At 42.1% G+C, this 8041-nt stretch overlaps 1 non-coding gene across 1 annotated transcript; it reads left to right on the forward strand.

The window, feature by feature from the left end:
- The first annotated feature begins 3955 nt into the window (after positions 1–3955).
- LOC143763324 (U6 spliceosomal RNA) lies at positions 3956–4062 on the forward strand. The gene has a single exon (XR_013212395.1). It is a non-coding gene; the product is annotated as a U6 spliceosomal RNA (small nuclear RNA).
- The last annotated feature ends 3979 nt before the right edge of the window (positions 4063–8041 follow it).

Below are 8041 nucleotides of genomic sequence, written 5' to 3' on the forward strand. Positions count from 1 at the left end.
CTCGCCGCAGGTCCCGGATCCAAGATGGCCGCGGCATCCGGGTCCTGCAGGGAGGGAGGTGGCTTACCGAGTGCCTGCTCAGAGCAGGCGCTGGTAAGCCTGCAGCCCTGTACAGCAGATCGCAGATCTGACAGAGTGCTATGCACACTGTCAGATCAACGATCTGTGATGTCCCCCACCTGGGACAAAGTAAAAATGTAAAAAAAAAAAATTTCCACATGTGTAAAAAAATAAATTAAAAATAAATTCCTAAATAAAGAAAAAAAAAAAAATTATTCCCATAAATACATTTCTTTATCTAAATAAAAAAAACAAAACAATAAAAGTACACATATGTAGTATCGCCGCGTCCGTAACGACCCAACCTATAAAACTTTATCACTAGATAACCCCTTCAGTAAACACCGTGAGAAAAAAAAAAAAAAAAAAACGAGGCAAAAAACAACGCTTTATTACCATACCGCCGAACAAAAAGTGGAATAACACGCGATCAAAAAGACAGATATAAATAACTATGCTACCGCTGAAAACGTCATCTTGTCCCGCAAAAAACGAGCCACAATACAGCATCATCAGCAAAAAAATAAAAAAGTTATAGTCCTGAGAATAAAGCGATACCAAAATAATTTTTTTTTCTATAAAATAGCTTTTATCGTATAAAAGTGCCAAAACATAAAAAATGATATAAATTAGATATCGCTGTAATCGTACTGACCCGACGAATAAAACTGCTTTATCAATTTTACCAAACGCGGAACGGTATAAACGCCTCCCCCAAAAGAAATTCATGAATAGCTGGTTTTTGGTCATTCTGCCTCACAAAAATCGGAATGAAAAGTGATCAAAAAATGTCATGTGCCCGAAAATGTTACCAATAAAAACGTCAACTCGTCCCGCAAAAAACAAGACCTCACATGACTCTGTGGACTCAAATATGGAAAAATTATAGCTCTCAAAATGTGGTAACGCAAAAAATATTTTTTGCAATAAAAAGCGTCTTTCAGTGTGTGACGGCTGCCAATCATAAAAATCCGCTAAATAACCCGCTATAAAAGTAAATCAAACCCCCCTTCATCACCCCCTTAGTTAGGGAAAAATAAAAAAATAAAAAAAAGTATTTATTTCCTTTTTCCCATTAGGGTTAGGGTTAGGGCTAGGGTTAGGGTTAGGGCTAGGGTTAGGGCTAGGGTTAGGGCTAGGGTTAGGTCTAGGGTTAGGGTTAGGGTTAGGGTTAGGGCTAGGATTAGGGCTAGGGTTATTGCTAGGGCTATTGCTAGGGTTAGGGTTAGGGCTACGGTTAGCGCTAGGGTTATTGCTAGGGTTAGGGCTAGGGTTAGGGCTAGGGTTAGGGCTAGGGTTGGGGCTAGTGTTAAGGCTACAGTTAGGGTTGGGGCTAAAGTTAGGGTTAGGGTTTGGATTACATTTACGGTTGGGAATAGGGTTGGGATTAGGGTTAGGGGTGTGTCAGGGTTAGGGGTGTGGTTAGGGTTACCGTTGGGATTAGGGTAAGGGGTGTGTTTGGATTAGGGTTTCAGTTATAATTGGGGGGTTTCCACTGTTTAGGCACATCAGGGGCTCTCCAAACGGGACATGGCATCCGATCTCAATTCCATACAATTCTGCGTTGAAAAAGTAAAACAGTGCTCCTTCCCTTCAGAGCTCTCCCGTGTACCCAAACAGGGGTTTACCCCAACATATGGGGTATCAGCGTACTCAGGACAAATTGGACAACATTTTTTGGGGTCCAATTTCTCCTGTTACCCTTGGGAAAATACAAAACTGGGGGCTAAAAAATAAGTTTTGTGGGGAAAAAAAGATTTTTTATTTTCACGGCTCTGCGTTGTAAACTGTAGTGAAACACTTGGGGGTTCAAAGTTTTCACAAGACATCTAGATAAGTTCCTTGGGGGGTCTAATTTCCAATATGGGGTCACTTGTGGGGGGTTTCTACTGTTTAGGTACATCAGGGGCTCGGCAAATGCAACGTGACGCCTGCAGACCAATCCATCTAAGTCTGCATTCCAAACGGCGCTCCTTCCCTTCCGAGCTCTGCCATGTGCCCAAACAGTGGTTTACCCCCACATATGGGGTATCAGCGTACACAGGACAAATTGGACAACAACTTTTGCAGTCCAATTTATCCTGTTACCCTTGTGAAAATACAAAATGGGGGGCTAAAAAATCATTTTTGTGAAAAAAAAAATAATTTTTATTTTCACGTCTCTGCGTTATAAACTGTAGTGAAACACTTCAGGGTTCAAAGTTCTCACAACACATCTAGATAAGTTCCTTGGGAGGTCTAGTTTCCAATTTGGGGTCACTTGTGGGGGGTTTCTACTGTTTGAGTACATCAGGGGCTCTGCAAATGCAACGTGACGCCTGCAGACCAATCCATTTAAGTCTGCATTCCAAATGGCGCTCCTTCCCTTCCGAGCTCTGCCATGCGCCCAAACAGTGGTTCCCCCCCACATATGGGGTATCAGCGTACTCAGGACAAATTGTATAACAACTTTTGGGGTCCAATTTATTATGTTACCCTTGTAAAAATACAAAGCTGGGGGCTAAAAAAATCATCTCTGTGAAAAAAAAGAGGAATTTTTATTTTCACGGCTCTGCGTTATAAACTGTAGTGAAACACTTGGGGGTTCAAAGTTCTCACAACACATCTAGATAAGTTCCTTGGGAGGTCTAGTTTCCAATTTGGAGTCACTTGTGGGGGGTTTCTACTGTTTGGGTACATCAGGGGCTCTGCAAATGCAACGTGACGCCTGCAGACCAATCCATTTAAGTCTGCATTCCAAATGGCGCTCCTTCCCTTCCGAGCTCTGCCATGCGCACAAACAGTGGTTCCCCCCCACATATGGGGTATCAGCGTACTCAGGACAAATTGGACAACAACTTTTGAGGTCCAATTTATTATGTTACCCTTGTAAAAATACAAAGCTGGGGGCTAAAAATCATCTCTGTGAAAAAAAAGAGGAATTTTTATTTTCACGGCTCTGCGTTATAAACTGTAGTGAAACACTTGGGGGTTCAAAGTTATCACAACACATCTAGATAAGTTCCTTAGGGGGTATACTTTCCAAAATGGTGTCACTTGTGGGGGTTTTTAATGTTTAGGCACATCAGGGGCTCCTTTCCTTCTGAGCTCTGCCATGCGCCCAAACAGTGGTTTACCCCCACATATGGGGTATCAGCGTACTCAGGACAAATTGTACAACAACTTTTGGGGTCCATTTTCTCCTGTTACCCTTGGTAAAATAAAACAAATTGGAGCTGAAATAAATTTTGTGTGAAAAAAAGTTAAATGTTCATTTTTATTTAAACATTCCAAAAATTCCTGTGAAACACCTGAAGGGTTAATAAATTTCTTGAATGTGGTTTTGAGCACCTTGAGGGGTGCAGTTTTTAGAATGGTGTCACATTTGGGTATTTTCTGTCATATAGACCCCTCAAAATGACTTCAAATGAGATGTGGTCCCTAAAAAAAAATGGTGTTGTAAAAATGAGAAATTTCTGGTCAACTTTTAACCCTTATAACTCCCTAACAAAAAAAAATTGGGTTCCAAAAGTGTGCTGATGTAAAGTAGACATGTGGGAAATGTTACTTATTAAGTATTTTGCGTGACATATGTCTGTGATTTAAGGGCATAAAAATTCAAAGTTGGAAAATTGCGAAAGTTATATCGAAGAAATTTTACCACTATCATGAAGTACAATATGTCTCGAGAAAACAATGTCAGAATCGCCAAGATCCGTTGAAGCGTTCCATTGTTATAACCTCATAAAGGGACAGTGGTCAGAATTGTAAAAATTGGCCCGGTCATTAACGTGCAAACCACCCTCGGGGCTTAAGGGGTTAATGGAAAAAGTATCTTTTCCCCATTCACTCTCCCTAAGTTTGGGAGATGGCCATGCGGCGCCGTATATATATCACTGACAGTCTCCAGATGCCCGTGCTTGCTTCGGCAGCACATATACTAAAATTGGAACGATACAGAGAAGATTAGCATGGCCCCTGCGCAAGGATGACACGCAAATTCGTGAAGCGTTCCATATTTTATTTGTCCTCTTTTCGAACGGATGAAATTAAAGGATGCGCCCATGCAGATAGAAAGCCTTCTCATGCTTTTCCAAGGCCAACTGAAATTCAACTTTTTGGCTCCTCCCATTCAGATTTGCATAAATTGCCTACTCTCAACCAAAACAATAAAACGCTTTTTTTTTTTAACCCCTTCATGACCCAGCCTATTTTGGCCTTAATGACCTTGCCGTTTTTTGCAATTCTGACCAGTGTCCCTTTATGAGGTAATAACTCAGGAACGCCTCAACGGATCCTAGCGATTCTGAGATTGTTTTTTCGTGACATATTGGGCTTCATGTTAGTGGTAAATTTAGGTTGATAATTTCTGAGTTTATTTGTGAAAAAAACGGAAATTTGGCAAAAATTTTGAAAATTTCGCAATTTTCACATTTTGAATTTTTATTCTGTTAAACCAGAGAGTTATGTGACACAAAATAGTTAATAAATAACATTTCCCACATGTCTACTTTACATCAGCACAATTTTGGAAACAAATTTTTTTTTGCTAGGAAGTTATAAGGGTTAAAATTTGACCAGTGATTTCTCATTTTTACAACAAAATTTACAAAACCATTTTTTTTAGGGACCACCTCACATTTGAAGTCAGTTTGAGGGTTCTATATGGCTGAAAATACCCAAAAGTGACACCATTCTAAAAACTGCACCCCTCAAGGTGCTCAAAACCACATTCAAGAAGTTTATTAACCCTTCAGGTGTTTCACAGCAGCAGAAGCAACGTGGAAGTAAAAAATGAACATTCAACTTTTTAGTCACAAAAATGATCTTTTAGCGAAAAATTTTTTATTTTCCCAAGGGTAAAAGGAGAAACTGGACCACGAAAGTTGTTGTCCAATTTGTCCTGAGTACGCTGATACCTCATACGTGGGGGTAAACCACTGTTTGGGCGCACGGCAGGGCTCGGAAGGGAAGGAGCGCCATTTGACTTTTTCATTGAAAAATTGGCTCCAATCTTTAGCGGACACCATGTCGCGTTTGGAGAGCCCCCGTGTGCCTAAACATTGGAGCTCCCCCACAAGTGACCCCATTTTGGAAACTAGACCCCCCAAGGAACTTATCTAGAAGCATAGTGAGCACTTTAAACCCTCAGGTGCTTCACAAATTGATCCGTAAAAATGAAAAAGTACTTTTTTTTCACATAAAATTTCTTTTAGCCTCAATTTTTTCATTTTCACATGGGCAACAGGATAAAATGGATCCTAAAATTTGTTGGCCAATTTCTCCTGAGTACGCCGATACCTCATATGTGGGGGTAAACCACTGTTTGGGTGCACGGCAAGGCTCGGAAGGGGAGGCGTGCCATTTGACTTTTTGAATGGAAAATTAGCTCCAATCATTAGCGGACACCATGTCGCGTTTGGAGAGCCCTGTGTGCCTAAACATTGGAGCTCCCGCACAATTGACCCCATTTTGGAAACTAGACCTCCCAAGGGAACTTATCTAGATGTGTGGTGAGCACTTTGAACCCCCAAGTGCTTCACAGAGGTTTATAACGCAGAGCCGTGAAAATAATAAATGTGTTTCCTTTCCTCAAAAATATTTTTTTAGCCCAGAATTTTTTATTTTTGCAAGGGTAACAGGAGAAATTGGACCCCAAAAGTTGTTGTCCAGTTTCTCCTGAGTACGCTGATACCTCATATGTGGGGGTAAACCACTGTTTGGGCACATGCCGGGGCTCGGAAGGGAAGTAGTGACGTTTTGGAATGCAGACTTTGATGGAATGGTCTGCGGGCATCATGTTACGTTTGCAGAGCCCCTGATATGCCTAAACAGTAGAAACCCCCCACAAGTGACCCCATTTTGGAAACTAGACCCCCAAAGGAACTTATCTAGATGTGTGGTGAGCACGTTCAACCCCCAAGTGCTTCACAGAAGTTTACAACGCAGAGCCGTGAAAATAAAAAATAATTTTTCTTTCCTCAAAAAAGATGTTTTAGCAAGCAATTTTTTATTTTCACAAGGGTAACAGGAGAAATTGGACCCCAATATTTGTTGCCCAGTTTGTTGTGAGTACGCTGATACCCTATATGTGGGGGTAAACCAATGTTTGGGCACACGTCAGGGCTCGGAAGGGAAGTAGTGACATTTGAAATGCAGACTTTGATGGAATGGTCTGCGGGCGTCACATTGCATTTGCAGAGCCCCTGATGTGCCTAAACAGTAGAAACACCCCACAAGTGACCCCATTTTGGAAACTAGACCCCCCAAGGAACTTATCTAGATGTGTGATGAGCACGTTCAACCCCCAAGTGCTTCACAGAAGTTTACAACGCAGAGCCATGAAAATAAAAAATCATTTTTCTTTCCTCAAAAAAGATGTTTTAGCAACAATTTTTTATTTTCACAAGGGTAACAGGAGAAATTGGACCCCAATATTTGTTGCCCTGTTTGTTGTGAGTACGCTGATACCCTATATGTGGGGGTAAACTACTGTTTGGGCACACGTCAGGGCTCGGAAGGGAAGTAGTGACATTTGAAATGCAGACTTTGATGGAATGGTCTGCGGGCGTCACATTGCATTTGCAGAGCCCCTGATGTGCCTAAACAGTAGAAACACCCCACAATTGACCCCATTTTGGAAACTAGACCCCCCAAGGAACTTATCTAGATGTGTGATGAGCACGTTCAACCACCAAGTGCTTCACAGAAGTTTACAACGCAGAGCCGTGAAAATAAAAAATCATTTTTCTTTCCTCAAAAAAGATGTTTTAGCAAGCAACTTTTTATTTTCACAAGGGTAACAGGAGAAATTGGACCCCAATATTTGTTGCCCAGTTTGTTGTGAGTACTCTGATACCCTATATGTGGGGGTAAACCACTGTTTGGGCACACGTCAGGGCTCGGAAGGGAAGTAGTGACATTTGAAATGCAGACTTTGATGGAATGGTCTGCGGGCATCACATTGCATTTGCAGAGCCCCTGATGTGCCTAAACAGTAGAAACACCCCACAAGTGACCCCATTTTGGAAACTAGACCCCCCAAGGAACTTATCTAGATGTGTGATGAGCACGTTCAACCCCCAAGTGCTTCACAGAAGTTTACAACGCAGAGCCGTGAAAATAAAAAATAATTGTTCTTTCCTCAAAAACTATGTTTTAGCAAGTCATTTTTTATTTTTGCAAGGGTAACAGGAGAAATTGGACCCCAACAGTTGTTGCCCAGTTTGTCCTGAGTACGCTGGTACCCCAAATGTGGGGGTAAACCACTGTTTGGGCGCACGTCGGGGCTTGGAAGGGAGGGAGCACCATTTGACTTTTTGAACGCAAGATTGGCTGGAATCAATGGTGGCACCATGTTGCGTTTGGAGACCCCTGATGTGCCTAAACAGTGGAAACCCCTCAATTCTAACTTCAACACTAACCCCAACACACCCCTAATCCTAATCCCAACTGTAGCCATAACCCTAATCACAACCCTAATCCTAACACACCCCTAACCACAACCCTAACCCCAACACACCCGTAACCCTAATTCCAACCCTAACCCTAATCCTAACCCTAATCCCAACCCTAACCCTAATCCCAACCCTAACCACAACTGTAACCCCAACACACCCCTAACCCTATCCGTAACCCTAACCACAAGCCTAATCTTAACCCTATTTCCAACCCTAGCCCTAATTCCAACCCTAACTCTAATTCCAACCCTAACCCTAAGGCTATGTGCCCACGTTGCGGATTCGTGTGAGATTCTTCCGCACGATTTTTGAAAAATCTGCAGGTAAAAGGCACTGCGTTTTACCTGCGGATTTACAGCAGATTTCCAGTGTTTTTTTGTGCGGATTTCACCTGCGGATTCCTATTGAGGAACAGGTGTAAAACGCTGCGGAATCCGCACAAAGAATTGACATGCTGCGGAAAATACAATGCAGCGTTTCTGCATGGAATTTTCCGCACATGGGCACAGCGGATTTGGTTTTCCATAGGTGTACATGGTACT

This window comes from Ranitomeya variabilis, chromosome 3 (assembly GCF_051348905.1).
Source record: "Ranitomeya variabilis isolate aRanVar5 chromosome 3, aRanVar5.hap1, whole genome shotgun sequence".
In the NCBI taxonomy this organism is placed as follows: Eukaryota; Metazoa; Chordata; class Amphibia; order Anura; family Dendrobatidae; genus Ranitomeya; species Ranitomeya variabilis.